This window comes from Lycium ferocissimum, chromosome 2, assembly GCF_029784015.1.
Source record: "Lycium ferocissimum isolate CSIRO_LF1 chromosome 2, AGI_CSIRO_Lferr_CH_V1, whole genome shotgun sequence".
Classification (NCBI taxonomy): domain Eukaryota; kingdom Viridiplantae; phylum Streptophyta; class Magnoliopsida; order Solanales; family Solanaceae; genus Lycium; species Lycium ferocissimum.
This window is the reverse complement of record NC_081343.1, coordinates 1016406-1038333: the sequence shown is the minus strand read 5'-3', so window position 1 is coordinate 1038333 and position 21928 is coordinate 1016406. Positions and strand designations below refer to the sequence as shown.

At 38.4% G+C, this 21928-nt stretch overlaps 1 long non-coding RNA gene across 1 annotated transcript; it reads right to left on the bottom strand.

Annotated features, from left to right (window-relative positions):
- Positions 1-13516: 13516 nt before the first annotated feature.
- LOC132047925 (uncharacterized) lies at positions 13517-14624 on the bottom strand. Its single transcript, XR_009412843.1, has 2 exons — positions 14433-14624; positions 13517-13783 (listed from the first exon to the last, which is right to left on the bottom strand). It is a non-coding gene; the product is annotated as an uncharacterized LOC132047925 (long non-coding RNA).
- Between the last annotated feature and the right edge of the window lie 7304 nt (positions 14625-21928).

Genomic DNA, 21928 nt, shown 5'->3' with positions numbered 1-21928 from the left:
TGATACAAGTCAAATCCTAGATGTAGAAATAGAAGAAGGTGGAATCCCTCTTCGTTGAAAGAAATGAGATTATAGAGGATACACACATTAAAAATATTAACTAAATTTGCTCGACTTGCTTTCATGCAGCTTCAGTGTCCTTGTAGGAGTCTGAAATATCTTGACAATTATGGCAAGAAATCCTGCAAACTTGTTCGCCAAGTCCTTACCATAAAACATAAATCCTACTCGGTGTAGGACTCTAAGCTGGAACATGTACTTGGACCTGGTTCAAGCTTCTCTGAATCTTCTCAGTGTTTGAGATGGAACATGTTCATAGACCTATTTCATTCACCATTATCCTGCATACGTCTCTGATCTATACACTGCACCTGTCTCTACATTGGAACATGTTTGCAGACCTGGTTCATGTGTTTTATTCATTTCTTTTATTAATCATCAAAACTTACATGCTTTATGCCAAACAAATTTTCCCTTTTTAATGATGACAAACTCATTCTTTTGAGCATCTGTGTAACCTGTTTCAAACATCTCCCAGTTTAGAAAATGAACACTTGTAGCATATATGAGTCATAAACATTACACAATTATCTTGCCCCTTTTGGCATTATTAAAAAGTTGTCTCTTATTCAGTTAAGCATTAATATGAACTTTCAATATAAAATTCATGGCCACTGGGGCTATCACATATACACATAATAGAAACATTAGCCCAATTTATATGCTCTTGAATATTTTAAGCACAAAAATAGCACTAAAATATAAGAGAGCAAAACAGTTGCCATTAGAAGATATGCATCACCGAACCATAGTCTTTAAATAGTGACCAGACAAGTCAAATACTGGGAAGAATTTAGATGAACATAAAGACTAAGAATCACAAGCACGGATAGGCTAAGGAGGACTATGAGGAAGGTTTGGATGAAGACGAAGGATCTTTGGGAAGAGATTTAACTAGTTCTTGTAGCCCTAGTGTTGTCTGCCTCTCCTTGTCTAATGCCACCTGCAGACTTACAATCCGATCATTCAACTTCCTTTGCTCAAGATCATACTTGACATGAAGCTGATTCATATTGTGCTATAATATCAGTCTCCTGGCTGTACTTTGATCCAAAGAAAGTTTGTCGCTCAACCTCATTCCCTTAATCTAGATAAGGTTGGACAACCTGTTCCATGATCCCAATAACATCCTTTGAGATTTAATACTGCCAGACCTTAATTGGTACCTGGAAATGCTCAAATATATCAGCCAGCCAGAATCCTTATGCAAGTGCACACTCATTGTTTCCCTGTTGAGCAATTTTAGCCATGTGTTGAAGCATAAGGCTAGGTAAATTTATCTAAGCACCAGTGTCTAACCACTCCATTAATGTCATATCCAGAAAACTAACTTCACTTCTACCTTGATTCCTTGGAAGAATCATCTTGTGAACTATCTCAAAGTACAACTGATGCAATTTCACGATCTCTCTGTTTTGTACTTTCTTGGACCTTACAACATTTGGGTTCTTGAATAATTTCCTAGTAATTTCTAAGGTTGTAGCCATGTCATTCGGTGGTGTTCATTCAATCTTCCATCCTTCTGAAGGCACATGTAAAATTTCCCCCAACACTTGAGCATTGAGAGTGAATGCACTCTAAGCACAGTGCTGGTTAATGTGGTGTTTATGCAGGTTGCACTAGTGTAGAGCTCAGTAACCTACTCCCTTGTCATCTTCCTCCCCTCTTCTCTAGGCAGAAACAAGTAGTTCCACTCCTGTAGTGCAATCTTTTCCAGTAGTATATACATCTCTGGGCCTCCAAGGCCAGTGACTACTCTTCCGCTCAACACCATTTTTTATTTAAACTGAATAGTCCTTTCAGCTGTAGAGTTTTCCATCTCAGTTATCTCTTCATGGGCCTCAATCTCATAACTGTCTTCATGCCCAGACGCAGAGTATACTTCTTCCTCACTTTTAGCCTGCACATCTCTCTGCTTAGTCTGAGACTTTCTTTTTGATGAACTCCTCTTGAAAACATATGGTTTAGACCCTGCAGTTTCAACAACCTTTCCCTTTTTCTTGTTGTTTCTTCTAGAACGCTCTCCATGTGTCTCAACCTTTTCTGCCACACTCTCAGCTCTGGTGCTAATACATTTTGACTTCCTACTGGCTTGCAAGACTTCATCCAGTTCGGCATCAATCTGCCTCTTCTTGCTTCTAGTGTGAGGGGTCCTAGATAGGACTTGACTCCCTTTATTCATAGTTGATCCCTCAACCGGTTTTACTATCTTCTTTCCAAATGCTTTTGTAAGTCTAGATCGGAACAGAGCAATAGGGAACCTACTTCTCATCATCAACTGTGGCAGCACACGTTCCTAGAACATGTTGTATAACTTGTTCCATGCGAGAAATATTTGTCATAGTTGGAACAGGTCGCTTCACCGGTTGCTTCGCCATAGGAGTGTCCAATGCTTCTTGTACTGATGAAACTTCTCCTATCTCTTCTCTCTCTTCGTTTCCTAGATTCATGAAGGCATCAACTATCTCTCCTTTAACAGCTTTCACATCATCCTTTTCTTCTATATTTTCTTTCATTCTCTCTCCTCCATCATCATTCTCATTTTCACTTTCTACTCTCACAGACCCTTTTGGTGAACCTGGTTTCTTCAGGGTTTTGCATTTGTTCCCCCTCACAGCCTGCCCTAGTCGATTCCTCAATTTCATCCTTCAGGATTGATTCCATACTTTTCTCTATTTTTTTCTCAAGACCTACTCCAGACACATCAAGCGTTTCAGGGTTTTCATCATTAACAGAGTCACAAATTGGATTAGTTCTTGAATACTTTTGAATCTGGTGGTACATTTCCACAATCCATTCCAGCCTCGCCTGTTTGTCGCGGGTCAGATAGTGCTGGGTTTTTTATTAGGTTTAGGGCTGAAGGAGTGTCTATGGATGAGTTGGTTTGTGGTGAGAGGATTGGTTGAGGTGATGAAGGGTTTTGACTGATTTGAGTAGTGGTCTGAGATTGTTTGGGAGTGATAGAGACTGACGCGTGTTGATCCATTTGAGTTTAGAGATATAATCTAGTGAATTTGTAAGAGAAGGAAGTAAGAAATTTGCGATAATTGAGGGAAGATGAAAATAGGAGTGAAATATTTTGAATTAAGTAGAGTAGGCAGAGAGAGAGAATTAGGTGAGTGGATATGGTTGAGTTGCTTGTTTCAATGAGTTTTAGTCCATGTGTAAGTCTTGAGAAGACATTGACATGATGATTGTATGTTTTCAAAAAGAATCATTATTTTACAAGGTTCCTTTTAATGTCTAATGAAAGTTTTGTATGTTTTCAAAAAGAATCATTATTTTACAAGGTTCCTTTTAATGTCTAATGAAAGTTACATACCCTACTCCTTTTTCTCTTTAAACGGCACACGGAATAAGAATTTGGTTTTTGAACTGGATGAGTGTGGCAGGTGTTTCAAGTTGTCTTACTGACCTGAATGTGCATTTAAACATATGGATAGAAGTTATGAGTTAAATATGGGTCATGGAATAGGACATACAAACAATTGTACAAGATTGAGTAGAACATTATTAATGCATTAACTTATTTTGAAACAGCCCTTCTAGTCATTAAGAGATACATGTGCAATCTTAGTCATTCCAAGGTTGACCCCTTTTTAGTGAATACTTTCTAAGCTCTATTCATTTACTTCCTTTTTCAGTTTTCAACACATGTTCCCCCTATCAATATGCAATCCTCCTTCCTTTCTACCTTTTCTCCTTCTAAAGTTAAGAGTGAACATAATTATTGATCAATTCCTATTGTTATTTTTAGCAAGCATCTTCATATGCCAGATTTTCTTGCTTTCTGTCACTCTTTCCTGCAAAGACAATAAGAGCTTAGTATTAGTAGTCCAGCCTAGTTTGAGTACCTTTTCTTTACCTGTTCCATCCTTCCTTTCGGAGTGTGGGTCTGCGATTTTTAGTTTCCTTACCTTGTAACCTGACTTGACTTTTTCGTGATCAAATTTTCCATATATAGTCCTCAAATCCTCTTCTACAGTTCTGGTTTTATTCTTTTCAAAATGAGTCCGACATTGGTAGTCAGCTTTAGAGCTTCAGTTTGGAAAGCCAAGATAATTGAACCAATTTGATCTACCGGATCCTTCAGGGAGAAATTTTCCTTTTCAGTACTGTTTTTTGCTAATCTCGACATTCATGGGCCCATTCTTTAAGCTGGCAATGGTACTAAGCAACTCAACTCTTTCGGCACTCATGTCCTGACATTCATTACTTAAATTTACTATTAGGGTTATGAGGCTTTTATTAGGGATGCCATTTAGCTTTTTAAGGTCAAGAATAACTTCCCATGTGTCTTCCTTGATGCTAGAGTCTGAGCCTTCGGTAGACCTGAGAGCGGTGTGGTCAACTTCTTCACAGAATCATCCTTGGAGCTTGAACTCCATGCAGTTATCATAGCCTCTTTACATCCAAGGCCCCATGGTGGGCGATTCTTAATCATGGACTTAGATTTTCCATAGACAAAACATCCTTTATGCTGATCATTATGTGCAAATTTTTCTTCCTAAATCTTCTCCACTTTGTAATTCTTGTCATTCATGTAAACACGTGCCCCTAGTTCCTCTTTATCAGTGTTCAAATAAGTTTTTATGACCTTTAAATCTGAAGAACCTTCCTTAATTTCATGTGTTTGCAGATTGACAAATAAATCCTCCATTCGCATTGTGCTTATCTCACACACTTCTCTAATAGGAATGAATCTTGAATTCCATGAAGGATGAAGACTTCTCAAGACTTTCATGATCAAGTCTTCAATGGGAAAAACCTTACCAAGTGCCATGAGATTGCTAGTAATGTTGACGAATCTTGTGAACATGTCCCTGACTGACTCCTTTTCACTCATTGCAAATAATTCATATCTCCTCATGAGCATATTAAATCTGAGTAGTCTTTATTGAGAGATACTGTCACGACCCGACTAGGGGGCCATGACGGGTACCCGGAGCTGACTACCGAGCACCACCCATTATGCTAGTCATCATACAAAAAAACCTGAACATACTCATGGCTACAAAAATGATATACAGAATATACACCAATATATCCATAAGACATCAACTACCCATGTATCCGTATCTACGAGCCTCTACTAGAGTACTATAACATAAGGACGGGACAGGACCCCGTCATACCCAAATATACATACACAAAAGAATACATCAATAACTGGCACCTTCGAAATAGTGGAGTGCTCTTGTGTAGCTGCTGATAGACTCCTATGAATCTGGGCCACCTCCCTGTCTACCTGCGGGCATGAACACAGCGTCCAAAAGAAAGGACGTCAGTACGAGCAATGTACTGAGTATGTAAGGCATGAACAATACTAACATATCAAAGAGATAAGGAAACATCAAGTGAGGAAACAACCCGTAACTGCATGTCACATAGGACGGAATAATGCATGCTAACTTACATCATAAACAATATCATATCAAGTATGCATATATAAGCTGCCCGACCATATAAGTACGGTGTGATCATCATTAGCCCGCGTCCAGGCCTCCCGCGTCCGGGGTAACCATCTCATGCCGCCCACTAGTGGTGTCTGCCCGGCTAACTAGGCACGGTGTAATCATAAGCCGCCCACTACACCCATCGTAGTGGTGTCTACCCGGCCATATAGGCACGGTGTAATCTCATGATCCTATACTTATCACAAAGCATGCATTAGAACTCAAATACAAGCTATAACTCTATCGGGGTGACGTAAGGTCGAGAACTCCCGATTCCATTATGGAGTAGTCATGATCGTCATGCCTCACCTTGAAAGAACTAGCATTATAAGGTGAGTCTAGCAACAATGAATAACATCATGGAGTCATTAGCTTCGTAAGAATACCATATCATAAGCCTTGGAATCTCTAGACTTAGACTCATCATCATCATTGTCATATTCTCAACGCATCTCTTATATTTATTTCATGAGAAACTCTTAATGATCATATACTTATAGTTTCGGGGATATAAGAAAGTCATGGAAAGATAAGGAAGTCATATTGTAAGGATCATGCCTTAGAAAAAGAAGGGACTAGCGTTACTGTTACACCTCGAAAAAATTTTCGCGTCACGTGCGTTGTGAGTAAACTAACGCAAGCTCGAAGAGGTCATGGAACCCTTATAAGGTTAAATGAATACTCTTACCAAGTGTTAAGAAAGCGTCTAAAGGTTTCAGGATTAAGCAAATCGAAGAAAATAAGTTTGTCGAAAATTTGAAAAAAAGTTGATAGAATTTTGGGTCAACTTTAGAGGGGTATATCCCCTAGTATATTGGGAGTTTTAAGGTGTTTCAAAAGCCTAAAGTGAAGTTCGTCGAGTCTAGTTTCTAACGCAGCAAACCGCTCGTCAATACGACATCGGAATAGAGAATTATGGACGTTACAAGTCAGGCTGACAGAGCAGAAACGCGTGCTGCAGTAACCTACAGTAACCGCGCGCTACATTACTGCTACAGTAGTCGGTGTGAACAGTAAAAATCAGAAAATTTAATAACGAAAATCTGATTTTTTTTTTTCTCTCATTTTCTACCACCTTCTCTGCCTAAATTCTCTCTACACTTCCCCAAAACTCTTTCTACCAAATTTATGGAGGCCTAAGATGAAATTCAAGTGATTATATCCAAATTCAACCTCAAAAGTTAACCTTGGTAAGGAAGAACACCTCTACAGCGCTGTGTTGCGTTTAAGGGTGATTGAAAGTTGAATCAGCGGTGGATTTCAAATGGTATTTACTGTTTAAGGTAATTTTAACATCCCCTTGGTTGTGCTCAAGCTTAATTCCATGTTGGTGAGATTGTTCATAGCAAAATACTACAAGATAGCATTGAAATAGCCTAAGATATGGCTACTGTTTCGTTGAGCTATTTTGAGGTGATAAATATGATTTGTGATGGCTGAAAATTATGGAATACAACATGATTGTGATATGGTCTCTGTCGTTATTTGTATTTATATGTTTATCAAGTGAATTGGTGAAAGAAACATATGAAATTTGAGATTGAAAGTGGAGATTGAAATGGTAGGCGTGTGGGTTGTTTTATGGCACATATTGGTGTTGTAAATGATGTTATTGTCGTTGTTGTTGTTTTTGTTGTTGGTTGCTGAATTATAATTTCGGGCTAGGCATATAAACAGGGGAGATGCTGCCGAAATTTCGGCAGATTCTAGAAAGAGTTAGTTTGAGGGCTTAAGATGCCTATGAAGATGAGTCTAACAATAGTATAAATTTTCTTGAATATAGATTTACGAGCCTGGGAGGCCAAGTGTTGAGTAGTTAAAGTTAAGGCGACCAAAAAGGTATGTTAAGGCTTTCCCTTTTTTTCATGTTGGCATGATCCTATGATACGAGTGAACAACGAGTAATCGAGTCTCCATATTACTCTACTCTTAGAAGTATTAGGAGTATTTCAGTTACTAATGATCCTGTACCCCTCTATTATGATTATTCCTTCTGTTCATGGGTCCTAAATGTTGTATCATGATAATGTTAGTTTATATTTATGCATTACATTCATTTGCATACACGCATATTGTGACCGAAGGCGTTATATAGAGAGAGATATATATATATATATATATATATATATATATATATATATATATATATATGTATGGGGTATGGGAAAAGGGCAAGGCATTATATACGCATTACCACCTGATCAGCTAGTGCACAGTGATGATGAGTATGCCCGAAGAGGCCATTATGCTATTATGCCCGAAGGGGCCTATATGGGATATGGATCGGGCCATACGTTCTTCGGCACTATGACCTATGCATATCATACGCCCGCAGAGGCAATTTCAGTAAGCAGACATATAGATGCATTCATACAGATATGTCCAGATAGTCAGACATACAGATGCATTCACCCAGATGTATTCAGTCAGTCATTTTAGTTTATGATTCTCAGATTTTCTTCATGACTCCTATGTGTATGTTACTCTTCTGCCTTACATACTCAGTACATTATCCGTACTGACTCTCCTATTGTACAGGGGGCTGCGTTCATGCCCGCAGGTTCAGATAGCCAGGAAGATAGATCGCATCCTTAGGCTGCTTCTTCAGCTTGATAGTGGAGCACTCCTCTCTTATCGGAGTTGCCGTCTATACCGGGTATGTGTCCTAATGTTATGGGTAGGGCGGAGACCATGTCCTGTCCACAGTATGTCCAGTATGTCAGTAGAGGCTCATAAACGGTTATATTCAGTCAGAGTGTGGCCTGCTCAGCACATGTTTGGTTACATAGTTTTATCGGGTAGCCTTGTCGGCTCGTACCCTAGTTCAGTTTAGTGATACATGTATGTGTATATATATATCCTTTGAGGTTTGTGACCCTCCAGTTTATGACATCTATCAGTCAAAAGATCATGTTGTGAGTGCCCTCAGGTGGCCGTAAATGAGCATGAGCAGATATGTCATGTACGTTTAGTGGCATCTAGGAGGTCAGCTTCTGGGTGTCCGTCATAGTCCTCCGGTTGGGCTGTGACACTTACATACCTTTACGTCTCTCTAACTTGCCGACTAAATGCTTTCTTCCAAGTTCGTACTTCTACATTCAAGGGAATTCGTACTGAGATTAGATAATCGGAAACATACTTGAAGCCAAGCTAAAGTTAATGAAAATTGGGCAGCATCTCCTTTGTTTCTATAACTTTCCCCATATAGTATATCAACTCCCAAACATCAACAATGCAACCACAATATCACAATCAACAAACTTTATTAAGTTGGCCATTATTCAATTCTTACAATTCCCTCTTAAAGTCATCCATAACCATGGTTATCACCCAACGTCGTATTCACCCGAATATAATGCTTCTCCAATATTCTTAATGTTATTCATAACAAGATTATACCCATAACATCTCAAGAATTATGATTCATGTTAAGCTACTACTCAAGAATACCCTTATTTCACACTTGGGCTCCATTTTCTACTTTCTTCCATAATCCAAGTCTTTCAACCATTCAATATTCTAAATAACATGAAATGATCATAAAACTCACCTTTGATTGTGTAGGAATGGGTTTTGGATAGAGTTGCCTCACTTGAAGAAAACTCTAGCTTCCACTTCAAAGAGATTCTTGACTTCCAACAACCCTAGAGAACTCCCTTGAATTGATTATATTGATCTTTGATTTCCCTTGAGTTCTTGTAAATGAGGTGTGTGGAATATTCTAGAGGTTTAGAGAGAAGTGGAGAAGTGTAAAGAATGAAAAATTAGAAGTGGGAACATGTATTTATAGTTGGAAATTATTCAGCCAGTCGAGACTTATACGGAACCTTATACGGTCCGTATAAGTGTCTGTATTTCATCATCAGGGAAAACATCTTTTCTGTTGGGTTATACGGACCGTATAAAGTTATACGGACCGTATAAGTGGTCGTATAACTCCACTTTTCTGAATTTATTTCCGGCGTTTTGTTTGATATCCAATCCTTATGGAACCTTCTTAGAACTTGTTTAGCACTCCCTTAAAATCTTAGGGAGCGTTATAAATTTTCCTCAAGACATCATTAGATCAACATTAGCTCGGTACTTGCTACCCCTTTCAAAACACGACTTATACGTAACATTCTTCAATGAACTTTCTCCTCTTGCTTCAAATGTCTTTGGAATCTTAAGTAGACCCGTTAAGTAACATTTCTTACTTTTAGGGACATCGTATTCGTCTCACCCTGCGTTAGGCTATCCACCATATGACGACATAAAATTTTTCGAGGCGTAACACTCTTCCCCCCTTTAAAAACATCCATCCTCGAGTTTTCAGGGATTCTACAACAATTTCGCCAGAGTTTACCCTATAATATGGCGCTACCATCCTGTCACAATAACCTACAATAACATCGCCTTATAGGGCTACAACACAATAGCAAGAAAGTATGGCCACACACGACCAGAAGCATGAGAATAAAGAATACATACCTCATAATATTGATGTCTCATCTTGGATCTTTTCCGAGGGTGGAAACAAGTGTGGGTACTTGGACTTCATGTTTTCTTCTACTTCCCAAGTCATTTCTTCTCGGTTATTGTTCTTCCATAAAACCTTGACTGAAGCTACTTCTTTATTTCCAAGTTTTCGTACTTGCCTCTAGTATGGCAATGGGTACCTCTTCATAAGTCAACTTTTCCGTAACTTCAACATCATCTACATGCATGATTCTAGTAGGATCTCCGACACACTTACAGAGCATTGATACATGAAAAACTGGATGGACCGATTCAAGTTCTGGAGGTAGGTCCAGTTCATAAGCCACTTGGCCTATCTTGCGGACAATCTTATAAGGTCCAATGTATCGAGGACTTAATTTTACCTTCTTGCCAAATCTCATCACACCTTTCATCGGTGATACCTTCAGGAATACCCAATCATCAACTTGGAATTCTAAGTCTCGCCGACGGTTGTCCGCATAGGATTTCTGGCTACTTTGGGCTGTCAACAATCGGTCTATGATAAACTTAATCTTTTCCACCGCTTGTTGAATCAACTCCGGACCTATTAGTTGTACCTCTCCTACTTCAAACCACCCAATTGGGGATCTACACTTCCTTCCATATAGGGCTTCATACGGAGCCATTTGGATGCTGGAATGGTAGCTATTATTATACGCAAACTCAATAAGCGGCAAATGGTCGTTCAACTAGCACCGAAATCTAGCACACATGCCCGCAACATATGTTCCAAGGTATGAATAGTGCGTTCAGCTTGTCCATCAGTTTGTGGATGAAACGCTGTGCTAAGTCTCACTTGAGTACCCAAACCTTCTTGGAAGGACTTCCAGAATTTAGTTGTACATTGTGCTCCTCTATCGGTGATAATAGATATCGGGACACCATGAAGTCGCACAATCTCTTTAAGATACAACCTTGCATAAGCTCCTGCTGAATATGTGGTTCTGACTAGAGAAAATGGGCTGATTTCGTGAGTCTGTCTGCGATTAACCATATGGAGTCATATTTTCACCGAGAACGAGGCAAACCTACAATGAAATCCATGTTAATCACTTCCCATTTCCAGGCTGGAATTTTCATCGCTTGCAATGATCCTCCTGGCTTTTGATGCTCAATTTTCACTTGTTGGCAATTTGGACATTGAGTTACAAATTCTGCTATGTCTTTCCTCATTCCATCCCACCAATACATTAACTTGAGATCGTGATACATCTTTGTCGCTCCTGGATGAATAGAATACCGAGAGTAATGGGCTTCTTCTAGAATCCGACAACGTAGTTCGGCAACACGTGGAACACATAGCCTGTGTCAGTACCTAAGAACTCCATCTGTAGAAACTTCAAATGGCGACTTCTCTTTCTCATGAAATGTATCTCTATAGTGGCTCAACTGGGGATCTTCATATTGGCACTCTCTCACCTCCATATCTAAGGATGAAACGTTTGGGTTATGAATATCAATTCCCGCATTGCCTGAATCAATCAAACGAACTCCGAGACTGGCTAGCTGGTGGAGCTCACGAACTAATTATTTCTTCTCTGAAGGGACCTCACATAGACTACCCATTGATTTGTGGCTAAGTGCATCAGCTACTACATTCGCTCTTTCGGGGTGGTATAAAATACTCACATCATAATCTTTTAACAGTTCTAACTACCGCCTCTGTCGAAGATTCAACTCCTTCTGTTTGAAAATATATTGGAGACTCTTGTGATCTGTATAAATATCAACATGTACTCTGTAAAAGTAATGTCTCCACATTTTAAGAGCATGAATACCGCGGCCAATTCAAGATCATGGGTCGGAGAGTTCTTTTCATGCTTCTGCAACTGCCTTGAAGCGTAGGCAATGACTTTATCGTGCTGCATCAACACACAGCCTAATCCAACACCAGAGGCATCACAATAAGCAACATAACCGTCTGGTCCTTCTGGAAGTGTCAGGACTGGGGCTGAATTCAGTTTATCCTTCAATTCTTGGAAACTACGTTCACAAGCATCGGTCCACTGAATTTTTGTCGATTTCTGAGTTAGCTTCATTAATGGCGCTGAAATAGAAGAGAATCCTTCCACAAATCTTCTATAATAACCTTCTAACCCCAAGAAGCTACGGACCTCTGTCGGTGTTGTGGGCCTTGGCCAAGTCTTCATAACCTTTATTTTTTGAGTATCAACTTGAATGCCGTTAGCTGAAATGATATGGCCCAGAAAAGTCACAGAATTTAACCAAAACTCGCATTTTGAAAATTTTGCATACAATTCTCGATTCCGAAGAATTCCAAGGACAATGCGCAAATGGTTTGCATGCTCTGCTTCTGTCCGAGAGTATACTAGAATAACATCAATGAACACGATCACAAACAAATCTAAGAGAGTCCTGAATACATTAGTCATCAGATGCCGGAGCGTTACTCAACCCAAATGACATTACCCGAAATTCATAGTGGCCATATCTCGTTCTAAAAGCCGTTTTGGGAATATCTTCTTCTCTAACTCTCACTTGGTGATAGCCCGATCTTAGATCAATTTTGGAAAACCATTTGGCACCCTGTAATTGGTCAAACAAATCGTCGATTCTTGGGAGTGGATATTTATTCTTGATTGTCACCTTGTTCAACTGTCTATAGTCTATGCACATCCGCAGAGAACCATCCTTATTTCTTACAAACAAGATCGGTGCTCCCCATGGCGATGAACTAGGTCTTATAAATCCCTTCTCGAGCAAATCTTTCAATTGTACCTTTAACTCTTTGAACTCTGCCAGAGCCATTCTGTAAGGAGGAATAGATATAGGCTTGGTGTCCGGCAACACATCAATGGCAAAATCAATCTCTCTTTCCGGAGGAAGGCCTAGAAGTTCATCTGAAAATACGTCCGAAAATTCATTTACTACCAGGATGGATTGAAAAGTCGGTGGTTTTGCTTCGGTGTCATAAACTCGGACTAGATGATAAATATATCCTTTAGCTATCATCTTCCTTGCCTTAAGGTAGGAAATAAACCTACCTCTTAGAGACGCGATATTACCTTTCCATTCAAGCACTGGTTCTCCTGGAAATTGAAATCGAATTATTTTCGTTCTACAATCCATATTAGCATAACAGGAGGCCAACCAATCCATGCCCATAATCACATCGAAATCTAACATTTCTAATTCAATCAAATCGGTTGTAGTCTGGCAATCACATACCACAAGCACATAATTTTTATACACTTGCCACGCTATTACTGGATCACCAACTGGAGTAGATGCCTCGAAAGGTTTAATTGGCTCAGGTTTCACCCCAAATATGGCCAGCAATATAGGGAGTAATATAAGACAATGTAGAACCCGGATCAATCAATGCATAAAATTCATAAGAAAATATGGATAGTGTCACATCCCAAAATACCCCCTAGACGTGATTGGCACCCAGCACACACCACCGGCCCGGCGAACCACATTTTCATATCTTAACCATCATTTTTGCAAAGATTAACCAAATTAAATAAGCACTAAAATAATATAATAATTAATTACGGATAATTAGTATCTCAAAATATTAACTAAATACTCTTGCCCAAATCCCACACTAGACCATGGAACATCTATGAGGATTACAAAAGAGTCGGGTTTGTAAACCCCAAAAGAAAAAGAAAAAAAACATTAATAAATAAATGATAAAGACACTTTTAGTAGCCTCCACGAACAAAGCGGCGGCTCACCTCAACCAATAGATCAACTCTAGCAAACTCGTGAGCTATTAGCTTCATCGTCACCAATAGTATCTGCATGGACGTGCAGGTAAGGAGTGAGCTATATGTAAATATAACCCAGTAAGATCCTTGACCCGCCACTGTAAATACCTCTGGAACAAGTGTTAGAAAATACAAACACACAACAAGCACAAAAATATTATGCACAAGGGTTATATCGTAATATAACATCCGACAAGGTCCAAACAATGGTTTATCAAGAATAAGATATATCTCAACACAATTTACACTAAGGACCTGTCATAACAGCAGTTAAAGAATTTATCAACACCACGAATCCACAACAACATACACAATGTGTCAAATATATCAAGAAGCATACACAATGCTCGAGAATCATACACAATGCCTCAATAAAATCAAGAAGCATACACAATGCTAAGGAAGCATACATAATGCCCAGTAAAATCATGAAGCATACACAATGCCCAAGGGAAGCATACACAATGCCCCAATCTCATGGCTCACAGTCGTATCACATCACGAAATAATTTATAAAGAGAGTTTTAGAGTATTTAAAAATAAAGTATATGCGGCTGGCCTCAAGGACCACCGATTCTGCCAAGCACACGCTCGTCCCAACACATGGACCAGGCAGACAAAACATAATTTTAAAACGGGTTTTGAAAAGCAAATACCCAAAGCTTAAAGTCTCACTCACCTCAAATTCACAATTCAAGCACTCTTCCCAATAAATCAAAACTGCGTTCTCGAGTCTCCGGATTGCCTCAAACTACACAAAAACGGATTTAGAATGGTTAAAACCCTTAGGGTAAACCACTTCTATATTTTTAGAGGCTTAAACGGTTAAAGTCAAATTTTAAAGGACGAAAACGCCCTTTGGTCAATGTGTTCAAAAACTGACAAGACATATGTTTTCGGGAATGCCTTAATGATTGGATTCCAACGATATATAGAAGTCTAAAATCCGATACTATTTGCCCCTTCAAATCAATGATTTAGGTTGAAGAGCTCTAGGGCTAAACTTTCTCAATTCCTCAAAATATCCCCATGTTTTCATCATAAAGATTCACCCATAATTATGTAATAAACTTAAATAAAAGATTAGAGGCATTACCTTGATGATTAGGGTTGAAAATCCCTATTTTTCTCTTTTCTTTTCCTCTCTTTTTCTCCCTCCCTTTTATTTTCTATCTCTGCGTTTTATGCTTCTGTTATGACTTAAGAACGTTGGCTTCCTTTGCCTTTTTAAATTGTTCTTTTCTTTCCTTTCAAATTTGGGCTTCAGCCCCCTTTTTTTTTCCCTCTTTTGGTAAATTACAAATTAACCCTCATTAATATTGGGGTTGTTACATTCTCTCCCACTTAAAATAACGTTCGTCCTCGAACGTGTTCAAGAGCTTTTCGAAATTGTCAGGATATGAATACTCAGTACGCATGTCTCACTCATACTCTCAAGTGATCTTTTCCTGTAGATAGTCCTACTATAATACTTTGACCGCAAAATACTTCTTTATCCATAATTAACAAAGTCATGTGTTCAAATATAGAATAACAACTTCCTACAAAAAGACGCAATTCTCATTTACCAAAGACTATTTCAGTCTCAATAACATGGATCAAATCATAAATGCACTCTCGGAATGTATTCGTATAATATAACATGTGCCTCTTGTAGCATAGCAAGTCTCTTAGCTGCCACCACAACCTATTGCCCATAATCTTATCGTAATACGCTGGCACCCCACAACTTATCCTTCTTTCAATATCTCACACAACACCACTAACGGTAAAAGAAACCACTAAAAGCAGTCACTCACCATAAATTTAAGTCATGAATTTTTCTGGTCCGAACAGAAAAGGAACCTGTACCTGCTCTAAGCTGTATTTTGGTCCAACCCAACCTTATCAGGGCCTATCACACTTATTTTCTTAATCAAATAGCATTGTCTTCTTGAGCTCAAACTACCCAACTAGAGACGATATCGATATCCTTATAAAGCCTTAAAAAACATGATTTGCACACCATATTTCCAATTGAGCAACCTTCTTCGAGCTCAATTATCGCACTTGTCTTTACAATAGATATTGAACCTTCCTCGCAAGTCAAATTTTCATCTAGCTCCACTTTTTCGGACCGAATCATGGCTATCATTACGAACATATGATCTAAGCATGGACACGTGAAGCATGAGATATGAACAATAGACAATCACAGGGCTAAAGCAAGTTCACATACACCAACCTGCTTTGATCCAAATCCCACAAGAAACAATATACCTAAGACATTGCTTACCGTTCGACTGAATCTCATGACTCATTTTGTATTGAAAACTTTCCGACTTCTCCCTTTCATAAGCTTCAAATCACAATCTTGTTTATCACTATAAGACTTTTGTCTACTCTATACTATTCGAAATCGTTCCCACATTCAATGCAACCTTCTTCAAGGCTTGCTAATCAAAGTCTAGACCCAACTACTCTGATTTAGAGTGTTCAACCAACCAGATAGAGTAAGACTACAACATTCATATAAAACCTAAAATGACAAGATTTGCATACTGATTTAGTAAACTACTATCATACACGAACTCGATCAAAAGTAACTGATCATTAACCACTTATCAGGTAATATCCATCCGACTAGTGTTAAGAATGGACACCCAAGGTTGGCACAATCCAAGCGCCACAACCACAATCCTATGGTGAAACACATCCACCAATCTTACATACGGTAGAGTTAAAACACCTCTAACATTCCTACTTAATGCTCTCACGTACAACAATGTTAGAAACACATACTTATGCTTCTACATATAACTCACACGTACAATGGTGTTGGAACACATCCATACACTCCTACACAACACTTTTACGTATAGCGATGCTGGAACACATCCACACGCTCCTTGCACTATTACACTTGTCACATATGACGATACAGACATATCATGCCATTGCACTATCTCTAACACATAACGCCATATAATCTAGTATGATATATAAAAATAGTTCAGCTTAAATCGTAATACACAATCTCGCTAAGTCAATCAATATCACCCAAGCTATGATCACGATTTTCTGAATGAACGTATAGACTAGCTACAAAGTCTACATTGATCTATTTTTACTTTCTATCGGAGACAACCATGCTGCGAAAATTTTGAGTCTCTAACACTCGTATTTAATATATTAACGATTTAAACACAATAACAACATTTAGGTACCCCAAATAACTTTTGTCAATTTTAACTCTCTTCTTGCGGCCCCAATGCATATTTGTGTATCTAAAAAGTAATAAATATAATAAACGTTGTATCTTTTCGAGTACAAATCTCCTTAAGTCAACCACCATAGGTGTACACACATTCTACTCGTTAATTAGAATGTTCTTTTTTTCCCCACTATCAAGTAGCCTCGTCTTTAGAGACTATCACTAACCCCCAATAAGGTAAAGACTCTCGTATCGATCAACTGTGCAAGTTCAAACAAAAAAAACTGTAGCATAACATGATAGCGCCTTAGTGTGTGTATTACGCTCAACCTGCCATCCTCTTGCTAGACACCACAAGGCTCATAACGCCATGATGTAAAAATTAAACTTCACACTTTTAACCTTAGTTGTTTAATCAATATTATCCCGGCATCTTTTTCAACCACTGCATATGCTTCTATCGACTGAGAAGATATTCGTATATGTCATTAATGAACATAACAATAAAGCGCTAAGAAATGCTTTTGAATACCCGAATCCTCTAGTGCATGGAAATAACTAATGCCTTCTCTATCGAAAAGATATCACCAGAAATTCACACTAACCAAAATAAATCCTGGTACATGTCTTCAGATTGTCCAACCCTTTCTCCTACTACTCATGGTATCCCGATCACAAGTCTATCTTAGAATAGTATATAACACCCTGCAACTGAAGGCACATATCATTTAATTTAGGAAAGAGAAAAAGATACTTTCCCTTCGTGGCACTTTAAGTCATTTTTTTTCTCTTAGTGATAAAAATCTGCATAGACTCAACGTTCTCCTCAACAGACAGAAATTAAGCACCTCCGGCTCTATACTTGGTATAGTGACCTCTCAATCACAAAATCTTGTAACTTATTATTTTACTTCCTTTGACTATGCAGAGTCATTCTATAAATAAAAAAATAAAATATACCAGATTAATGACAGCATATCAATACCCAAGTTTTAGTCGATCTCCCCATTATATGGTATAATTAGTAGGTTCTATGAAAGCGTATTCATGAACTTATTAACCACTCACACTAACCCAATAGTTAGTTACTCAACTCTGGTGCCCCGAGTTATAGTTAAATACGACCCATATCCTCCACTTATTATATAAAGAACTTTATCGACGAGGTTGCTTTGTCTGTGGACATACCAAATGAATAATTTAAACTCACTATTAGGCTCCACCGAAATGGAAAATGGAACGGTCTTTTTATGGCAATCAAGCGTAAGGCAAGATGAAGTCATTCAATCAAAACCAAAGATAACCTTAAGGTCAATTACGCCAAGTTATTTTTTTTTTATACAGTACGTAACCGTATCATAACTCTGAACTGTGCCCACACATGTTCGATAGATCCGTCAATAATATTAGACTCCCCCACTTAGATTGAATCACAAATGGTTCATAAATACTCAAGTTCTCTCAGTATCCTCCTTTACACTATCACCTCATTAACGTGTTTCTCATATTCCTCAAGCTTGTGCTTTACCGAAAACAGCGCATGTTAACAAAATTGTGTAAGCTGATTACTTTTCTCACTGATAGTCATGACGTTTTTCGTTACTCAAACTTTTTTTATGGTTCATTTATTTTCCTGATGAGTGATAGTCTTAATATTCCACGTATTTCCCTTCGACAACTAATCAAGTCACTAGACATTGAGTTTCATGCTAAACATCTTACGCTGTTGTTTCATAAATTCTTATAAAGTCTTATTCCCAATCACAACTTGGAATTCATCCAGGGACTTACTCCACGAACAAGTTGTGCATCTCGTAGGGCCATTATCATGCTCATACATAATACACTTAAATTATGCATTCTTACACCACAATCACACTTATGACATCAGCATTACGACATTACCAATACTAGAAAATCGCTTTAAGAGACATTAATCTAGAACCATACAAACACTTTGCTCAAAATATCTTTCACCGTAAAAGCCAACAACCTAGGCGTGGGTATGCCATTAAACTTCATACTTTCCCGCTACACTCTTTCTCTTTACCGATAAGACTCATAATATAGAGTTATACCAACAACCCCATATTTGTCGCTCTTACACAAAAATAAAAATAAAAATTATATCATTTGACCACTCTTTTTTTTTTTTTTTTTTGATGACTAGGGAACCCGCAACCGCTACCCTTCCATTCAACGATTTCTTAACGTTCAAAATTTTCACTAACTCCTGAACTTCCAAAAAAAAATATTTGGCTGAATTTTCTTTGTAAATAAAACTATCCCAAAGTGTACACCCGGTCCAATCTCAACTACAATCAATGCACACAACATTCCATGTACTCAGTATCACTCTCAGTTGCATATATAACGTTAAAAAACTTTCGAATCAACCGTGACATCTAGCAGAGGAGGATACGCATATCCTAACCGTCTGCGGAATAAGTATTACAACATTTAGACTAGATTCAACTCAACGCACGAATAAGGAATGAAAGAAGGGAAACCATCCTAGATGTTCAGTAGCCTCAAGGTCATAAGTATGGGCTCCTACATACCCATGAACAAGACTCTACTAAACACTGCTCCATGACCCGGGACTTAAAGCCTAGGCTCTGATACCAACTTCGTCACATCCCAAAATACCCCCTAGACGTGATTGGCACCCAGGACACACCACCGGCCAGGCGAACCACATTTTCATATCTTAACCATAATTTTTGCAGCATTAACCAAATTAAATAAGCACTCAAATAATATAATAATTAATTACGGATAATTAGTATCTCAAAATATTAACTAAATACTCTTGCCCAAATCCCACACTAGACCATGGGACATCTACGAGAATTACAAAACACTCGGGTTTGTAAACCCCAAAAGAAAAAGAAAAAAAGCATTAATAAATAAATGATAAAGACACTTTTGGTAGCCTCCATGAACAAAGCGCCGGCTCACCTCAACCAATAAATCAACTCTAGCAAACTCGTGAGCTATTAGCTTCATCATCACCAATAGTATCTGCATGGGCATGCAGGTAAAGAGTGAGCTATATGTAAATATAACACAGTAAGATCCTCGACCCGCCACTCTAAAAACCCCTGGAACAAGTGTTAGAAAATATAAACACACAACAAGCACAAAAATATTATGCACAAGGGTTATATCGTAATATAACATCCGACAAGGTCCAAACAATGGTTTATCAAGAATACGATATATCTAAACACAGTATACACTACGGACCTGTCATAACAGCAGTTAAAGAATTTATCAACACCACGAATCCACAACAACATACTCAATGTGTCAAATATATCAAGAAGCTTACACAATGCTCGAGAAGCATACACAATGCCTCAATAAAATCAAGAAGCATACACAATGCTAAGGGAGCATACACAATGTCCAGTAAAATCAAGAAGCACACACAATGCCAAAGGGAAGCATACACAATGCCCCAATCTCATGGCTCACAGCCGTATCACATCACGAAATAATTTATAAAGAGAGTTTTAGAGTATTTGAAAATAAAGTATATGCGGGCCGGCCCTCAAGGACCACCGATTCTGCCAAGCACACGCTCGTCCCAACACAGGGACCAGGCAGACAAAACATAATTTTAAAATGAATTTTGAAAAGCAAGTACCCAAAGCTTAAAGTCTCACTTACCTCAAATTCACAATTCAAGCACACTTCCCAATAAATCAAAACTGCGTTCTTGTTACACCTCGAGAATTTCCCCTCAACATATAGTGAATGGACTAACAAAGGGCATGATGAATACGAGGTTCGGATAAGTAAGAAATAGTAATCGATAGTCCTAATTAAGAATTCCAAAGGCATTTGGATTGAAGAAAGAAAGTTGTTGAGGAAAGCGAGTTATAAGTTAGTGTGTCGGGCAAAATCTTGAGTATTTAGTTAATGGTGCCTTAAGGATGTTGTGGAGAAGAGTTATAACGTCCCCTAGATTAATAATGAAGTCATGGACAAGTGCTAAGAAGGATCCATAAGGATTGGAGATCAAACGAAACGACGGGAACCATTCCGGTGGAACTGTGAGTTCCACGGCCATGTTCCACGGATAGCATCATGATCCACGGACCGTGGATATGTCCGTGGAACAGCCAGCAGAGAAGATGGCTGGCAGGTCATGAACCACGACCAGTTCCACGGCCAACACTGGGTTCCACGGACCGTGGAACAGTCCGTGGAAGTCCCGCCGACTGAATTTGTTCCAAGTCTTTAAATGCAATCCTACTTCATTTATTTCATTTCCACCAACCTGCTTCATCTCTCAAGACCTCTAGAACCTTCTTTATATTTCATCCATAAGAAAACAAAGGGAATCAAGGACCACCAACAAGAAATCAAGTGAAGGAAACCTCATTAAAGTCATTCAACTCACGAAATCTCAAGAAAGGAAAAATAGGGTTTTGGTGGAAAAGGTGAATTGTCATCCAAGGCTTATTCCTCCATCATTTAAGGTAAGTTTTATGATATTTATATGTTTTTTGAAGTATTAATAGGTTGAAACACATGGATGGTAGAAGAGTATAGAAAATGGGTCTTAAATGGGTGAATAATGTCATTGTGGAATAGTAGTTGGAGTGAATCATGAAAATGGTTACGTTGAGATTATAAATGCGTTATGAATGACATTTAGAACATGAAATGAGCATTATATGTGAAAGTATGCGATAATAGACTTTGGTCATGATTTTGGAGAATTGGAGTAGAATTGTGAAATGTGGATAAAGTAAATGAATGACGATTGTTGCTAGCGATATTGTGATTATTGTTATGAATGTTGGGAGTTGATATGGAATATGGCGGAAAGTAGTATAAACAAAGGAAACGCTACCCAATTTTCTTTAGCCTTAGGGAGCACGTTCTTGTAATTGCCTAGCTAATGACGATACGAACTCTTTTGAAGGTAAAGACGCAAGCATTAAAGGAGAATGAGCAGGCGATAGAAT